General features: G+C 40.1%; 1 pseudogene; it reads left to right on the forward strand.

Moving 5' to 3' along the window:
* Positions 1-8,020: 8,020 nt before the first annotated feature.
* The window catches only part of LOC101961360 (nuclear receptor coactivator 4 pseudogene), a 28,403-nt pseudogene continuing 16,727 nt past the window's right edge, over positions 8,021-19,696 (forward strand).

Below are 19,696 nucleotides of genomic sequence, written 5' to 3' on the forward strand. Positions count from 1 at the left end.
GGGACTCAGAGGAAATAGCAATTATAGATAGGGTATTTGGAAATATAGCTAAACAGGAAAACATCAATTATAGGGAATCACCTGATAAGGAGATGGAAATTTCATACCAAATAGTCAAAAGAAATAAGTAGATTTTGCTTAAAATTTAATCCTAAAAATAGCCAGAGGAATAATAAATATAAACTTATTTCATCTCCTATTCAACAAGTTTAGTTTTCATTGCATCTATATGCTAATTCTCTGAAGGAAGCAAAACATAAATGAAGTGTTTGATGAATTAGAGTTTGGGTAGAACATAAATTAAGTAGCAGTAATGAAATGTTCATCCATCATTGAGTGCTCATGCCTTGGAAAGAGTCAGAGAAATGTGTCTGAGGATGCAAGCCTGCTCCTCTAAGCTGGTGAATTAAGGGCTCTTCTATCAACACCTATGTCAAATGCAGAGACAGAGAGAAATGGAGTCAGATACTTTAAAACATCAAGCTGATGGCTGTGAGATTTGCTGCTCAAATTTGCAAAAGGATGACTACAAAGACTTTCCAGAGGTAGAGGGTCAGAGGACTTAGAGAGCTCCAGTCTTTTGGGAAATAAAGAAGGGAGCAACGGGAACACAAAAATCTTGTACCCAGGCTTGTGGGTGGAGCTTTGGGTAATCCCAGAATGACCTGGGATCTGAATATGCTCTCTGATACCACCAACAGATAATAATCCTGGGGTCCAGCATAAACCTCTCCAAAAGGAACTCATTGAATATGTCTGCCTTAACAAATGTTAGGGTTCCAGCAACGCCCTTTCAGTAGAGCTAAAGGTAACAGGGGAAGAAAAAAAAAAGAAAATCAGAAATTACTTATTTTTAATGACTATATCCCAATCAAGAAACTTATGCTTTAAAAGCTGGATATCAAGAGTATTTCATGCCAGACACGATGGCTTACGCCTGAAAATCTCAGAGGCTTGGGAGGCTGAGTCAGGAGGATGGCGAATTCAAAGACAGTTGCTAAGTGAGGCACTTAGCAACTCAGTGAGACCCTCTCTCTAAATAAAATATTAAGAAAGGGCTGGGCTCAGTGGTTAAGAACCCCTGGGTTCAATCCCCAGTACAAGAAAAAAAAGTGTGTGGTTTTTTTGTTTGTTTGTTTGTTTTTGGTTTTTTTTTTTTTTTTTTTTTTTGATGGGCTTCAAACAGTTTTGGAAAGTTTAAAATCCTCCTGTATGCCCAAAAGCAAAATGTTTTCATTGGTAACTTGGACTTTTGGCCAAAGATGGTATTAAAAATATTTAATAACCAGTAAAGTAATATTAAAAAGTAGATTTAAAATCTTAAAACATGCCTCTTTATATCCTCTATAAAAATTTTTTAAAAATCTATATATTTTATGAGATTACTTTGCCAAGTGATTAGAGTATAAATGAATCATTCTAATAATTTCCAAATCATTTGTTGATTCTTAGAAATTGCTTATGTGGTTTTTATTTGATATGAGTGTCCCTAGCCCCGTCTGAGCTCCCAACATTAAGCTTCTTCACAAATTTTCCACTGAGTCTGTGCGGACAAGGTGATCTGTGATCCTGTGGATCCCTTGAGGGCACTGGTGTCTCATCTCAGCTCTCAGCTCTCCCCACAGCCCTCTGGACCTTGCATCCTTTCTTGCCATGTCCCTAACACCTCATCATCCACAAGAGGACTTCCTGGGGCTGATGATACACCAGGAGCCAGTCCTGGGATACGTGAGCCCCAGGTGGGAGGAGAACGGAAGGGGAAGGGAAGGGGAGGCAGAGGGTTGGTCTTCTGGTCTCCAGAAGCCCACATTGTTCATCTGCTTCACACCACCTTGACAATGGGAGAGGATGGCTGCAGGTGCTGCGTGGGTCAATGTGGGGTCAGCCTGCAAAAGTTAAACCCAGCTACTAAACAGGATGAAATGGAGGGGAAGGAAAAGGGAAGAGGAAAATGGCAATTAATGACAGGCTGGACAAGTGCTTTAGGGCTGCCCAGAGATAGGAGGGCTCTGTGGCTCAGAGGTCCCATTTGTCCCAGAGAGCAGAGAACAGGCTGAGGGAGACAGGCCTCCATGGCAGCAGCTCACCATTGGCTGAGGGAAGGTTGTATGGTTACCTAAGTGGATGGTTCACCTTTCCCTGTTAAATAGGCTGGTGGCACTTTTATCTCATGTGCGTGAAGATCCTCAACATAGAGGGGAAAAAACACAGAGGTCCTAGGTAGGTAAATCCTCTCCCACAGTCCTCTTCATATTGCTCAGAAGTGGCCACTTGCACCCTTGGACAAGTGGTCAAACAAGCTCCCCTAGCCATATAACGGACTCCGCCACACAGGGACCCCAAATAAAACCTTGCTGTGCCCAGCAGCTCCCCAATAACTATCTGAATGCAGTTAAGAAGTGATACATAGTGATACACAGAAGTGATACATAGAAGTGCACTATTATATAGTGATACATAGAAGTGCACTATTATACAGTATTTGTACCATAAGATATAGTAAATGCAAATAATTTTGAGCACAGGTAAAATAATTAGGAATCAAGGAGTTTTGAGAATTTATTACTTAAAAATTATTTAGTTTAATTGTAAGTTTGTACAACTTACCTTTTCTTTTTCCTTTTTTTTTTTTTTTTTTTGGCATTAAAGATAGCACCCAGGGTCTCATATGTGCTAGGCAAACACCCTACCACTGAGCCAGATCTTTTTTGGTACCAGGGATGCTTAATTACTGAGCCATAGCTCCAGCCCCTTTTTATATTTTATTTAGAGACAGCGTCTTGCCAAGTTGCTTAGATCCTTGCCAAGTTGCTGAGACTGGCTTTGAACTTGCAATCCTCCACTTTTGCAATCCTTTGAACTTGCAATCCTTACTTTTTAATAATGGCTATGAGTTACAAATTTCCTAAATATTTAACAGTGGGCTCTTAAGAGCTAATAGAAGCCCACATGAGATACCACTGTTTGTAACCCAGAAATGACACTTCTAGATATACATCCACAGAAATATGTACACATGTTTTCAAAACACATGCACAACAATTCTTATTACAATATTTTTTTTGTCATAGTCAAATATTAGAAGCAATCCAGAGGCCCGTCGGTGGTAAAATGGAAAGATAAATGGTTGCATTTTCCTGGCACAGAATATGAGTCAGTAATAAAAGTGAAATTACTGCTCCAGCAGACTCAACAAAAAGAATACTGAGCCAGGTACAAAAGAGTAGGTACTATCTGATCCCATTCACCTATGTTTGAAAAAGAGGCCACATTCATCAATGATAATAGAAGTTGGGATCCTGGCAGGAGCTGGCACATGCCTGTAGTCCCAGCAACTCTGGGAGACAGAGGCAAGAGGATCACAAGTTTGAGGCCAGCTTGGGTAATTTAGCAAGACCCTGTCTCAAGATCAAAAGGGCTGGGGATGGAGCTCAGTGGTACAGTGCCTGCCTAACCTGTGCTCGCACCTCAGTTAAAGCCCAGTACCATGAAAGAAGAAGGAGGAGAAGGAGAAAAAGGAGAAGAAAAGGAAGAAGAAGTCAAGATCCTGGTTATGTTCTGGAGAGGAGTAGGGTGGAGAGTGACTGGGAGTGGGCCTTCGAGAAGTTTCTATGGTGCTGGCAAAAGCTATTTCTTATTCTAATGTGATTCCATGAGTAGTTACAGCATTAAATAATTAAATGTTATTGAGCTGTACCCTTAATGTTGGTACAGGTGCATGTTATCCTTCCTAAGAAAACTTATGTTTTTAAAAATCATGTTGGGAGTTATTTTTCTTGCTTCACATGCTCCCCAGCAAAAATTGCTCTGTGATATCCTCTCCTTTAAAGGAAATGAGCTGATTTTAAGGAAGTTGTTGGGAAAAGTAAGGGCGAGCAGCTGATTGTGGTAGAATGTGTGGCTGAAGGGAAAACACATCCTGGCCCGTACCGGGGAACACATTTCCCAGAGGGTGGAAAATGCTTGGTTACAATGACCTATTCTACTCTAAGAATAAAAATATGATAAGTCAGATCAAATTAAACGTTTAGGGAAGTTGGTAAAAACCATGAAAGCAGGGTCAGGTGATGCAGTTTCTACTGATGTTCTCAGGCGTGCCAGAGTGTGGGGAAGGCTGGGGGATTCTCACATCGCAAAGGAGCCAGGCTAGTTCAACAGTAACACATTATCATCTCCATAAGGAGCATATTCTGATGTAGAGTTTGAGATCTTTCAGGGAGAGTGATTCTCTCCTCTCAGGTTTTATCTTATTCTAATGTATTATATCATAAAAATATTCTGCCAACTCTAAGGTTTTTCTTCAATGCATGAACTTATTCCCTATGTTTGGATTTATTGATTTATTTTTTGAGATAGAATCTTGCTATTTCCCAGGCTGACCTTGAACTCACAATCCTTTTGCGTTAACCTTTTAAGAGGCTGAGATTACAGATGTGCCACCATCATTGACTTCTCAGAGTTTGGATTTCTTTTCCTTTTTCCTTCTTTTTCTTTTCCCTAAGTGTTTTGGCTTTGCTTACTTATGGTGTTAAGAACAAAGTCATACTCCATATAGTCATTAAAATGATAGAGGACATTCTGTAATGCTAAAGAAATCCATCAGCCAACTACATTTTAAACATTTTGTGCAGGAAATTCTAGAAGGTCATAGTTAAAAAGGCATTTAAGTCAAGTAATGGGTTTAAGTAGAAATAGAACAAAGTAGTTGGAAGACTTCCTTGTTTTTTCAGTGTTCATTAAGAGGGAGTCACATGACTAGTATTCTCCCTTTATCCTTCTCTCAACATTTTAACTACCAAGAATCCTTCAAAAATCTTAATATCCCTCTACCCCTGTGTTTTATAAGATTGTTATTCATTTAAAATGATACAGGATTGCCAAAGAGGACATCTATTCAGCATAAGCCAAGCTGATGACCAGCATTACCAAAATGAGACAACAAATTTCATCTGAAGGAAAAAGATACACATTTTAGTTATCTTGCACTGACTAAATGGAAATATGACATCAATATACAATTGATGCTAAATGATTTTGGATACATTAACTGAAATTTAGTTTTTTTTAAGTCTTCTTTCATTTTTAAGCCCTTTATCCTGAGTTGAAAAACAGAGAATTATTGTGAAAGCAATATGGACATTTCCCCATTACTCAATGCTTCATCTTCAATTTATGAGTTGGCTGCCAGAAGGATTTTCCTCCTCATCTGACATTACTTAGTAGAGGGTGCAAGGACAGCAGCAGCAGCAACAACAACAAAAATCTTATCCTTGTATAATAGAAGACTGGAGTAGAGGTCAAAATGATTTTCTAAAGTGAGGTATGAGATGATATGCCAAACTTCAATTACCCACATTAGCCATGATATTTTTTTCTTTCTTTCTTTTTCTGAAGACAATAACACTTCTATCCTCATTGAAAGGCTACAAAGCATTTTTCTCAATCTTCTTTTTACATTTCTTATAGGAAAATCAATGCATGTATTGTTATTCTCATTTGTGTATATGGAAATGGAGGCTAGAGAGGGAGCGGCACCCATCCAAGACCTTTTTGATTCCCAACTCAAGAGTTCTGTCACCATGAGATCATATTGTCCAACAGATAATTAAAGATTCCTTAAGGTTGTTGTAGTTTTGAATCATGTTTCCTCAAAAAGCTATGTTGAGTCCTCCCTGTAAGAAGAGGAACACGTCATGTTGGAGACTGAAGATAGGAGGCTGGAGCAGTGGAGCTGTCCCTCCCAGATGCCACAAATCCACGGCCAGCATCCGGTGGGAAGGGGCTGGGAAGGACCACTTTGGGTCCCAGAAGGAGCAGGGCCCTGCTTTACTTTGTATTTCTGGCCTCCAGAACCGTGAAAGAATAAATTATATTGTTTTAAGCCACCCAGTTTGTGGCACTTTGTTACAGAAGGCCTAAAAGACAAATACTAGAGCAAATACTTGAGTTTCAGTTGAAGGCCAGAGGCCTGGAGACAGTTATTTTCCTGTAAAGTTCATCTGGCTCCCATAACTGAGCCTGGCTATTTCTGTGAGCACTGACATAAGGATCCCCGATTCAAAATCACATCTCAATTGTAGTTATAGCTCTCTAGATCCCACCCAAAAGAGAACCTCTTCAAAGGAGACAAAACTTCAGGGTGACTCTCTTGAAGGCACACCCTCTCCTTCACAAGTGACTTAACATTTTTACATGATTCTCTAGGTTTTCCCAGAGACCTGAGAGATGGGCCAGTGTCGCCCCAGAAATGCCGGTGTCACTAGAATCAATGCTTAACAAGCAGCACACTCTAGACAGGGAGAAACTAAAAAGAATCAGATCTGGAATAAAAATCACCTTCTTATGATAATGCAACAAAAATAAAACACATACCTTCTCCAAAGAGATGCTCTGTAAATAATTCCTGCATGGACCAGGGAAGAGATTCTAAGCTGTGCTCCACAGAAACCTAGTCCATAAAGTATTCCTTAAAAAGGGAGTTTGAGCCAGGCACAGTGGGACATGCCTGTAATCCCTGCGGCTGGGGAGGCTGAGGCAGGAAGATCGTGAGTTCAAAAATCCAGCCTCAGCAAAAGCAAGGCACTAAGCAACTGAGTGAAACCCTGTCTCTAAATAATAAAAATCAAAATAGGGTTGGTGATGTGGCTCAGTGGTCGAGTGCCCCCGAGTTCAATCCCAGTACCCAAAAAACGAAAGTTGGGATTTGATGGTCCCATAAGTTTTCGGAAGCAACAACATTCTCTTTTTCTGGAATATCCACCATGCTCATTCGCTTATACTTTCTCCAAGAAATATAGCTTTAAATGGAGTCAGAAAATGTATTATCTCATATTGTATTTCCCCATATTAACTTGATTATGAAATCTTTTTCTTATAACAGTCATTCATATCTAAGAATCTACTATAAGAAACAATGGGATATGCTATCCCTGTAAAGCACCAAGTACCCTCAGGTTGACTTGATCTGAAAGTATGGCATATTTATTGTGCAATGCGTAAGGCTGAGTAATCAGGGGTGCGGCTCCACAGAAGAGGCATACATGAAAAGACTCGCTGACCTGCTAAAGATGAGGTGTGAGGCCTTTGCAATGTGGGAACCCCCTTGAAGGAATAAAATACAAGGCGGTCATGTAAACACATTGCTAAATTTCCTCAGGCCTTGAACAGTCCCAGGCAAGTGAAGGTCTCTGATGCATACACTCATTGGCTTCATGGAAAAATCTATCTTTGCTTAAACTCTGATTGGCTACCTTGAGATAAAATAGAAACCCAAATTCACAGTGGCATAAACAGAATAGAACTGTATTTCTCTCTCAGGTAATAAATAATCCAAAAAGAGACACTTCAAGGATGGCTACAGTGGCTTTGTTTGCATGAAGTCCCTTCTAACTTGTTTCTCTGTCATTCCTAGGATGTTGGCTTTGATACCAAGTTCCTGGTCCAGACAGCAGGACTGAGCAAGGGCTGGAAGGATGAAAACACCCCAGGCTATAGGGACGTGCTCTGCTAGAGAGGTCTAGAGCTCTTTAAATCCCATTGGCCAGAATTTAGTCACATGGGCTTCCTTAGCCCCTGGGGAACTTGAGAAAGATAGTTGACATTCCAGGTGGTCAGGTGCCTCAGCTAAAGGTCACGGGTTTCACTGTTGTAGAAGAAAAGGAAAATCAATATTAGGGAAGCTAACATTTTCTGTCAATCTCTCTTCCTCTCCCCTCTGTCTTTCTTTTGTCTCTATTTCTCTCTTCAATTTTTTCAAAAGTCAAAAACCCACGCACCTGACTATCTGGCATTGCTATGTCCTGCACTGAGACGCTGATGCCCCTTAAACCATCAGAGTGGACTTACACTGGATGTGCGTTTAGAAAACTGCAAGGTTTTTTTTTTTTTTTTTTTTTTTTTTGTGTGTGTGTGTGTGTTTTTTTAGAAGAAAGTAACATAGAAAGGATTCATGAACTGCAGGGGTTCCACATTCTTTATAAGCAAATGATACTTTTCATTAGCCTGTGAAGCCCTAGAAGACATGACTGAGCGTGAGGTGAGGGAGATGCCAAGAGAGAAGGGAGCAGAAAGGGGAGGGGAGCCACTGCCAGCTGCCAGCCCTTCCCCACCCCCTTGGAATCCAGGAAAACTCTCCAGGGAGGAGAACGGACTGCATTTGCCTTAAAGCACCTTAAAGCTTTTAATTTTTTTTCCCCCTTGGAAAGGAAAAAGCAGGAAAATAAACACTTTATTGGAAAAAAAAAAGTTTTAAAAAGAAAATCTGCACTTGGATTGCTGGGGAAAGAGACGAGAAGTGGAGGAGAGTCCGAGAAATATGAGTAGGTTGATTTCTGACCATCTGAGCCATGTATTCCTATTAACAGCCTGATCTTTCTGCTCCACAGCCTGTCAACACTTCAGGCAGCAGCGGAAGATTCCCGGGAACCATCTTTGGCGTTTGGCAGGCTCGCCAGGGCCAGCAGTGAGTGTGCCCCTTCAGCCTGCTGGATTTGGAATCGCTCTTTAAGAAGTACACTCCTGGAACAAAGGGGCCCTGTTTGTCCCTGCCACATTCTGAGAGTCTCTGCCTGGAGATGCTGTAGAGACCCTGGGATGCAAACTTCTTGTGTTCAAGGGAGTTTTGTAGTTGTACGTACACACACACACACACACACACACACACACACACACACAGATATTTTTTGTGATGGGGTTTAAGTCCAGGCCCACATGCATGCTAGGCAGGCACTATATCTCTGAGCTGCACCCTTAACCCTTGTTTCAAAATGAGTTTAAGACACTCACAGAAAGGGTCTGTTCACATGGCAAGGGTGTATTAGACATTATTCCGGACTATATGGTTACTCGTCCTTAATAAAGCAGGAAGGTCCAGGACAGAGCCTATAAAGAACCACTGTTATCCTCCACTATCAACAACATTTCAACAAACTATTCATTTGTTGAGTCTATTAAACTATTTTGAAGAGCAGTGAGCTACAGTAGAAAACCTAGATTAAATCCAAAGAAAATCATTCTTAATCAGGTGGAAAACAAAAGGTTTGGCAAGGTCCAAACTTCTGGTAAAGGCCAAGCAAACGTTGGGCTAAAATGATTAATAGGTCATGGTTCATTATTAAAGCAAAGCACTGTTTTTAAAAATACACTTGAGGTGTATTTTTAAAATTTATGTGTATTTTTAATCAAGTTTATGTTGGTGCATTCCAGTTCATTCCATGGATCAGGTATGTGTTGACAAGGAGTGCTGTGTAGGATGGCTGGTGGGGATGGAGGGAAGGAAAATGGGCAGCTGGTTTTTGCTGCCTTAGCAAGTGAATAATCCCGTGAGAGGAGGTAACTCAGGCCCACAAATAAATAAATACCATTCTCCTCTCACTGGATTATTCACTACTAAAATAATAAGCTGTGATAGCAGTCCTCTTTTTTATAATCTATGTTTTCCTCTAATTATACTCTATAATTTATATGACATAAACACAATAGGACAACTCCCTTTAGAATATATAAAGAAACCAAAGGGCCGGGGGTATTGTGTGGGAGTTGAGCACTTATCTAGCATATGTGAGGCCCTAGATTTGATCCCTAGTACCACAAAAAACAAAATAAAATAAAATAAAAAACCAACTAACAGGAAAAGGTGAATAATGTACTCTAGATCAGACCTCAAGCTGAGAAGCCGGGTTTCAGACTCAGATTGTTAGATCTTTACCTTTTGTCCCATAAGGCACATTCTTCACACAATATGAGGGCACAGTTGGAGCAATCACAGATTATCTTATGGAAGAGATTTCTGAGGTGGTTTTACAGGATACATCAGTTTATGACCAAGTGATTAGAAGGAATAAAATCATCTAAGGTCTGGAGACAGAATAGTTTAGAGACGGTTTAAGGACCCGAAACATGTCTAATTTGAAATGGCAGCAGTGTGGAGAGAGTAGAAGGAGATAACATGGAAAGGTGAAGGAAGGGGGGCGGGGTCAGGTAGAAAGTCCAGAAAACCGATGTTCTCTTAGGATTCTGCGAAGGCCTACCACAAAAATCACACAGTATGGTTTCTTCTGTAAAATGGAGATCAAAGTAGAATCCTCAACTCACTTTCCAGTTCTATACCTGTGCTTCCTTTTTCCTGGAACTTTTAGTTTCCTCTTTCTGCTTCATATCTCTGTCTATGGGAATCCAATACTTCCATCTTTCTGCTCACTCCAGCCTGCCAACCACTCTCCAAAGCAAAGCAAGTGGTTTCCTGGTGGGTAAGAACAGGGGACTGTCAGTGAGCTGGGTTTTACCAGTGTATTGAAGGACAAGTCCATATGAGTGACTCTACTGTCCCGTGTGGTGGACTTAAGGGTGTGGGTTGGGTTTGAAGAAGAAAGAGATAAAGTCTGCCTTTATTCCCAAGAAGAAATGGACGTGGCAAAGTCTGCTATCTTGCTGTAATATATTCTTATGTGTTCTTTGTGTGTGGGTTGACCATAAGTGGACTCCTTGACCATCTCAGGGACTTTGGCTCCCTTACTTAGACCTTATTTCTCCATGTTTGCCTTGCTAAGAGCCTTGTGTTGGGATTATTATTGAATCCTTGCCCAACTATAAATAAAACTGTGTATTATTTTCCCTTTGGTTATTGTTCTTTGTGTGTGTAGATTTCTTGGTTACAAACCCTAGGGAAGAGGAGAGGCAAAAGGACCAGAACCATGAAGGAGAGACACAGGAGTAAGGAAGAGTCGGGGGAAGGAAGGCAAACTAAGAGAGGAAAGAGGAAGGTGCTCTTGCCAGCTCAGGAAAGGCAGATGTTTGAGTGGTTGATGTCTGCAGGGGTTGGGGGGAAAGAGTAGCCAAACTTCCTCCTTCCTAATTTTTTTAGATCCATTTCCAAAAGGAAGAAAAATTTTTAAAATGCAGTTTAATTCTACAAATAATTCCTGGGCACTTAGTACATGCAAGAAACTATTCTAGATATTGGGAGGGGGTTGCACTTAAAGAGGAAACAGATAAATGAACTTCTCTCTACTTAGCTTCCCAGAGAACTAAAGTACAAAAACAGCTCGTCATTGAAGTTTAGTTGGAGAATTCACTTCTTCCAATTTACTGCAAACTCTACAAAATATCAAATGACAAATTGACTCATAAGAGCTCTTAGAAGTGAGAACTGGGTGTCTTCCAGGGGGTTATATAAGAGAATAGCATTTACAAAAATGAGCTTCTTTTGTAGTTTTTCTCAACTCTGGAAGTTTTGGTTACCCTTCTTACCTCTGATAACTTTTAAAAATCATGCAGAGATGTTCAAAGTCCAATATACGCTTATTTAAGCAAATGCAGTTCCTTCCAATAGCCCATGATCTAAAAGAGAACTTCTCTTTTAAAATCTCTTCATAGACAACAAAAAGCAAATGTTTGAAATCATTGTAAACAAGGAAGCGAGGGAGATTTCTAGAAGCACACATTTTGTAAATTAGATCTGAGAAAACACTATTCCAATTGTTAGATTTATCTCCATCTAAGAACATAATCCTTAAAAACAGCATGATTCTGGTAATGCCTTTGCAATGTTCTTTCTCACTGTTCAATAGCATCCCTGCCTCCTTCCTGGCATATTACATCACTAAACTGAATATAAACTTCATTATTCATTACCAGAGAATATCTATAAACTTCCATAGTCATACCTTCTATGTGTTTTGTTGTTTGTTTCGAATGTTTTCCCTATGACAATTATGAGATTGGCTGCTTTCTAAATAGCTCCAGTTTTCTGTCGACTCCAGCCCAATTAATAGTTTCAAAAAGAAACTAAAACTTGAGAGTTACAAGGGCTAGGAGAGATCATCTGAAACATACAAGAAGACAAAAGCAGATTCCACTGCTGAGGTTTTTGACAGTGAAGTTCCTCCATCCACCCATCTCTTTCCCATCCTGGACTTCTCAGAAGCCAAGCCTCCTAGCCAATTAAAAAAAAAAAAAAAAAAAAAAAAGCTAATTTCTTACATACAGTCACCATGATCTTTACATGTATGGGTGGGAAACATAATAAATACATAGGGAAAGGGTCTAAGTGGATTCCAGTGGAAGAGCATGGAGTCATGGGAGTTTTCCAGCGCATGCCTTTATTGGTTTATATGCAGAGATCACAGGAGACGTGTGACCATGTGTCGCAAGGAGAAGAGTGGCCTTTTATATTTTTCGTCCTTTCCATCCTGGGAGCAAATCTTTTGCAGTTTTCCTGTGTGTAAATTGATGGTACCTAAGATGCTAGCCCTTGGTTCTTACAGAGAAGAAGGAGGACACTGAGATGGGGATGAGAATCTTCTCCTGCTGCTGTAGAGTCCAGCTATGGTTCCGAGAGTGTGTCTACACCGAGCAGGGTGAGACTCTGCCTGACGCTGATTATGCCTCTAGGTAGTGGGACAGAAGGTTGAGAGAATTAGGTTGCCATCCACCTAATTGCATACCAAGCTGCCACTGCCCAACTTCATGGGCAGGGAAGGACCCTGGGAACCCTCTGTTTTATCCACCTGGCCCCGTATTGATTCTCATGGGGCCACTCTTCCTTCTCAGTAAGTTTGGACCCTCCGCGGTCTCACCATCTTCTAGGTCCACCCATCTCCTGGCCTGTGTTATCTGACACCCGATTGTCTCTGACTCTATGGGAACACCTGCTCAGCAATGAACCAATCTTGCTTTTAGCTCACTGTCAGCTGCATTCAGCCCCTTAATTGGCTTCTTCTTTGACACTTTACCCTTAGTGGTCATGCTCCTATACTGTCCTCCTAGAGACTACTTCTTATCTTGTACTGTAGTTCCCCTACGGTGGATTTTTCTGCTGCTGATCTTATTTTCTCCTTCTATGAGGTGACCTCTATCCTGTTAATGCCAACTTCCCACCCACTTGGGCTTTTCACAAATACGTGACCCACCCTTAGTTTGCTGGACACCATAGACTTTTACTGTGTATATCTCCTGTTTCTCTCTTGAGGACTAACTCTTAGTTTTTAAGAGCTTTCTTTCAGCATACATCTCTGGTATCATTTGTTCCTAAAAATAGCTAACCCTTGACCTGTTTTCTGGCCTTCTCCTCCTGATACTGCTTGTCTATTCAAATTCTTAGTCTTTCTTTTTTGTTTTTTTTAACCTTGGCTCATTTTACTGCCTTCTAACCTCTGGTTCAAGAAGACTAAATTTGACAACTGAAAAGAACACTTAAAATTCATTAATTGGGGTTTTCTTTACAACTATGTGGCCAGTTGTATTATATTTGTCTGCCTCCTCTAAAATTACCATGCTTCTCATGAACTTAATAGAATATATAAACATTTGTTTATATATCCCTAAGTCTCAGGTTTTGCCAGCAGTTAGTATTTTACACAATGACAGCTAGATCAATCTTGAGAACTTCTTAGAACTAATAAATTATTAGTTACAACTGAGCTGTATGTATAATTCTATTTCTTTAGTCACAAGAACATAGAATTCAAACTCAGTCATAACAGGATTAATCCATCTCAGGGCTCAGCTATGAATAGTTACTTCAAATAATGTATAGCAAGAAGGCACAACTATCCTTCCTAACAAGTTTTTAAAAAACTATATTCCAGAGTGTTGGTAGCAATTTTTGCTCCTTTTATTCATAAATTTGCCCATGCTTTTAAAGATTTCATTTGTGTTTCCTAAGAGAACACTTCTGTAGTACATGACAGTCTCTCTCTCTGTATCAAAAACACAGAGAGAGAAATAGGTACTGAGGGTGAGGGAGCAATAGAAAATTTTATTCTGTCTTCTAATAAAATGTAATAATAGGTATGGTTTGATTTAGAAAATCAGATATTTTAAAATGTAAAATATTTTAAGAATATTTTATATGTTTGGTATCTTTAGTGTGATGTAGTAAATAGAATATGAACTTCAAAGACAGATGATGAATCTAGGTTTAAATTCCAGTTCTGTCCTTTATTATTTGCATGAACTCTCTGGGCCTTAGCTGCTTCATCTGTTAGACATCCGAAGCTTGAGAGAGAGAGAGAGAGAGCAGATATCAATATTTATCCTTAAGATCTGTTGTTAAAATTAAAAGTAATAATAAATGCACTTTGTTCTTAGTAGGTACTCAATATAGGGACATAGTAATAGTAGTAATACTAATTTGGTATAGCCCATTTAGAAATGTTCTTTTAATTAAAAAGAGAAGGAGGAGGAGGAGGAGGAGGAGGAGGGGGGGGGAGGGGGAGGGGGAGGGGGAGGGGGGAGGGACCAAGAGAAAGCAGAGTTTTATTCAGTCTTGGCACCATGTAGGCAGAACTTTCTTAGGGAACACGGCCTTGACCTGAGTTGTATAATACAGTCACTAGTCATATGTGGCTTTTTATATTTAAAATTTTTAAATAAAGATTCAGTCCCTCACTTGCACTAGTCATAGTTTAAATGCTCAGTAGCCACACATGGTTGATGGCTGCCTTAGAGCAGGTAAGAAACATTTCCATCAAAGCAGAAAGTTCTGATGAACAGTGCTGGATGGGAACCAGAGACTCTCAGTAAGATCTGCTGCCACTGTCACAAAGCACCTGTAGAGGCCCAGGCAGCCCTTCCCGGCACTGAGAGCTAGATGTTTGCCGTGTTCGGTTCCCTTGCCCAGCCAGGCCGTGGCTTCTCCGGCCCAGCCTGCTTCCTCCCTTTGTGGGCACCCAGGCCCACTTCCATTCTCTCGCCGTCTGCCAGCAGCCTGTCTCCTGGCAAGGCATCTGCTCACAAGTCCAGTTCAGATTTTAACCTTTGGAAGCATAATATTAAGTGCTTTACAGGAATAACTGAGTTTTTATACTTCAAAGTAATGGTTAAAATCCTCTCATTACAGAATTTCAAGAGGAAAATGTGTGATAGGGGATAACTATGGTCTGAATGTTTGTGTCCTTCCAAAATTGAAACCTAAACCCCAAGATGAAAGTATTAAGAGGTGGGGAACTTTGGGAAGTAATAGAATGTGAGGTCTCTGTCCTCCTGAATCAGTTTAGTGCCTTAGGAAAGAGACCTGAGGAGGAGTTTCTGGCCCTTTCTACAGTGTGCTGGAACATAGAAGACACCAACCATGAGGAATGGGTCCTTTCCAGATGCCACATTTGCTGGCGCCTTGATCTTGGACATCCAAAGCTCTAGAACTGTGAGCAATAAATTTCTATTGTTTAAAAATCACACAGCCCTAGGAATTTAATCACAGCAGCCTGGACAGATTACGACAGGTCTACCATGTTTCTTTGGGGCCACCAGTTCCCTTATGTCCAGGGGTAGTTCTATTCCGGCTGTACTAATTGGCTATATTGAAACATGAAATATCTCTTAGAAGGATCATATTTTGGGATATAGACATTTCTTGGGAAGTTATATAGTACATAATTTAGTAAATTTTTGTTTAATATTTAGCACATATTACATGCCACATATTGTTGGTGTGGCCCGGAGAATAGTGAATATGAAATGGTTAAACCATAAAACCTTGTGGTTCTGTTACCAGTCAACAGTGTTTAACTGGAAGGGCCATGGTGTTAATTGACTTAGAGCAGAAAAGGGGCTATATCTGTTCAAATCTGATCAGGAAATTACTTTTCCTGGCTAAAGTGGCTAAGCTTTCAGTATTTCTGTCACTCAAAGAGACAGAATACAGAAGTTTGAGTGGAAAGAGAGAAATGCAAGGTCACATAATAAAGAGAGGAGACACTGCCATTGTGTAGCAAGCATTTAACTGGGATCCTTGAAAGAAAGCAACCTCTTTAAATATAGCAGGTGAAGACTATATCTGAAGCCAGCACTTTGAACATGTGTAACAAAAGAGACTATTTTCTACATTTAATACATGAGAATGACGACCTGTATAAAATAGCCTGGGACTAGAATCTCACAAAAGACACATAAAAAGATCAATAGGACCTGGAAGCTAGATAGAAGATGAGAATTCTGACCAGACTAGAAAAAAAATTAATTCTACTAGTAACACTAAAGGGAGTTAATAAAATAATATTTGTCAGGAAGGCAGGTTTATGAATTAGAATTGGAATTCTCACTGTATAGCAAATGTTGCTCAATTGAATTATTAATTGAATTCTACACATACAGCCAGCGAATTCACCTTCTTTCGGTTGTTTATTTTTTAAAATCCTAGTTAAAATTCACTTTCTATTCATAGATAGATGACTAGATCTTGTATTCATCATTCCTATTTATATGTGGATATTTAGATTGGCTAATCCAATGATACAAATTTAATTTGAGATTACAACACCCAAAACAGCAATGAGAGGAAAAGGATATCTACCAAAGGCATCTTTTTCGGGGGGAGGGGATAGCTGGGCTTGAACTCAGGGGCACGTGACCACTGAGCACATCCCCAGCTCTATTTTATATTTTATTTAGAGACAGGGTCTCACTTGAGTTGTGTAGGGCCTCTCTAAATTGCTGAGGCTGGCTTTGAACTTGCGATCCTCCTGTCTCAGCCTCCTGAGCTGCCAGTTGTGTGACACCATGCCGGGCTCCAATGATACTTTCACAGGGCTTTGATGGTGCTTTACCAGCAAACAAGAGGTATCAGATATTGGAGGGATGCAGAGATGAGGCACAACACTTCCCTAAGATACCACTATGAAGACTTAGAAGGATGTGACACAGAAAGCATTCCGCTTCCCATAAAGGAGGCAGCTACCATGCTAACGCAAGTCAGTTTTGTGAAACACCAGTTTGCAAGCAGCTAATTCACAAAAAAGCAGCTTCAGCAAGAAAAATCAATCCTCTGCTACATTACCAAGGGGGTTTCATTTCTTAATTTTCATTTCCCCAAGCCATCACAGCAGGTATCTCACCATGAATGTCTAAGCGCAGCTTAGTTGCTTGTGAATGTCAAGTGCGTTTCAAATTTCAGATGCCAAAATACTTATCTAATGTGCAAGGATGGAAAAGGAGCTTTGCTTCTTGCTGCTTACTCTTTTCTCCATTTTTGAAAACCAATGTCCTAGTCCGGTTCATTTCTACCCATTTGCTTCTGCTTCTCAAAGCAAAACACCATAAGACCTTGATTTAAGGTATTTGTCTCTCAGTCTTTTCTTTTGGTCAGTTGGTTAGTTATCATTCAGTGATCTGGCGGTTAGTGGCTGTGAGTTAAATGGTCCTTTAGGGAACTGGACTGAGTTGGCTTCACTTGTTTCTCACCTTGAAGGTGATATGTGCTTGAGAGTCACCACCAAGAATAATTTAGATAGCCCATGACCTGCTCACACCTGTATGCTGATTTTTTCCTCACTGTTGAAATTTGTGTCTTCTAATTTACAATCATTCTCCTACTAACTTCATGATTTTTGTAACATCTTCATAGTACCTGTACTATTGTTTATTTAACGTTTTTACTTAATTTGACTTACTTCATCGTAATTTCTTCATTTTTAAAGGAAACTTTCAAACCATTATTCAAAGGGGTGGCAGAATATGCCAGCCCAAAATATATCACTACGGCATAACAATCATTTAAGTTAAAAGGACTTAAAAAGGATCAAGAAGGGTACCCCGACTCACACACCCCATCTTTTATTCCCTAAAAACAGGGAAAAAAGTCTTTATCTAGAAGATGACCTCTTTATACTAGAAAGAGATTATCACTACAGATGGGGAGTTGAAACTGAGAAAAATCTGTACAAACAATCTTATAAATTAGTCCTCCTCCTTTTTTTTTTGTTTCTTCTCGTACTGGGGATTATACCCAGGGGTGCTACACCACTGAGGTACAATTGGTGCCATCCCTTACTACCCTGTTTTTTTGTTTTGTTTTGTTTTTGGGGACAGCATCTTGCTAAACTGATGAAGCTATTTTTGAACATGTAATTCACCCGCCTCAGTCTCCCCAGTCTCTGGGATTGTAGGCACGTGCCATTGTGCCCAGCACTGATCCTTATTTTCCAAATTACTTTTCCACCTTCCCTGGCCCACGCCTCTTTATCTTGCCACATTTTCATAATTTACTACTCTTTATCCAGTAGCAACTGCTTCTTTGGGTGTTCATTTCCTTCGAAGTTGCTCGCATGTCAGGTAAACATTTATATTAAATAAATGTTTATGCTTTTCTCCTGCTAATCCGTGTCATGTCGATTTCATTCTCAGGCGCAGCTGAAAACCCTGAATGTAGAGATTAAATTTTGCCTCCCATTCAGTACTGAACAAAAATATCTGTGAATTCACAAGTTTGATGTGCCAGTTATATATGTATATTTTAAGTACACATAAGAAATATATCACTATTTGGATAAAAACGTTCATCTCTTGAAATACTTAAATTCATCTCACATATGGATACACGCTGGGAAAACAGTTGAAATAAAGACTTAGAGAACATGGCTGCCACCCCAGGGCCATGACCACTGGACACAGGAGTTAGATCTCAACCACAGCCACATACTGGCTCCACCTCAAGCCAAGTGAATAAATATCTCTGGGGCAGTGGGACTCGGGCACAATATTTTATAAAAGCTTCTAGTTGGTTCTATTTACAGTCAGAGTTGAGAACCACTGTGCTGAACCATATCATCCTACTGAGTTCCATGAAGGAGTTTATTTAAGGCTTTGTTCCCTGCTACTAAAACAATGCTGCTCTGATCAATGTTGAGTTCATTAATATTCTAACAGGAATGGCAAAGGAGCGAGTAAGCTCCACTGTGATTCTGCATTAAGGAGAGGTAAACCATTAAGAGAAACACCCAGAAACTGCAAAACACTCAGCTCTGAATGAAGTGGTTAGGAGTTAGGAGCTTCCTTGAATAGTTTCTTTTGATTTCTTTTCATGTTCCCTCTTTGCTACTCTTTACTCTTAATGGTCCAGACAGGATCCCTTAGACCTAATCTACCTCTGTTTCTGATTGCCTCTTTGTCCTTGAACGGGGCATCTTATCGTTGAGCTGCCTCAGGTTCCTCGATAAAAAGAGAAAAATCAAATCCCTCAGCCAGTTAGTGGGGCTGCTAGCCTTCTACACAGGAATTGTGTCCTGCAAAGAGCCCGGTGACTAATAGCTTGTTTAAAAAATGATTCCAGTGAATGTGTATGTTTCTGAGAAAAGTTAAAGGAGTAGCATTAATTATTCCAAACCTTTCTCTCCCTTTCCCTTCCCCACCCAGGCTAAGCAGACTTGAACAAACACAATGTGAGCTTTCACCGCTTTGGCAAGGATGTTTATAAATGTGTGTGCTTGTGTGTTTACCCAAGTAATTTAAAAATAACCCAAGTGAACTAAGTAAAGTAAGTGTATGCCACGCTCACCAGGAATATTAGGAAGCAAAGGCCCTTAAATATCTGAATTAGCTCTGGCATTGTTTCAGGAAAGAACTGGCTCACATCTCTTGCATAAGACTTATGTAAGAGATTAGATGCGGTGCCTGAACTATTCCAGTTGTCTACGGCATGGGGAAGAGCAGAGCATGCCACTCTGTTCACACAGCTAGGCCCTCTCAACATCACCAGTGTCTACTGCTGGTAGAAATAAAGCACCTCTGATTCAGAGAGAGAGAGAGAGAGAGAGAGAGAGAGAGAGAGAGAGAGAGAGACAAGAAAAGAGCAGAAGAAAAGGAGGAAAAAAATCTTAGTTTTTTAAATGTTTACCACAAAAATAGACAGACAGAAACCAAAAGAATGTTGGCTATGGTCTAAGCAGTAAATCATTTAGAAATCGGGTAGATATTTACATTT

This window comes from Ictidomys tridecemlineatus, chromosome 14 (assembly GCF_052094955.1).
Source record: "Ictidomys tridecemlineatus isolate mIctTri1 chromosome 14, mIctTri1.hap1, whole genome shotgun sequence".
Lineage (NCBI taxonomy): Eukaryota > Metazoa > Chordata > Mammalia > Rodentia > Sciuridae > Ictidomys > Ictidomys tridecemlineatus.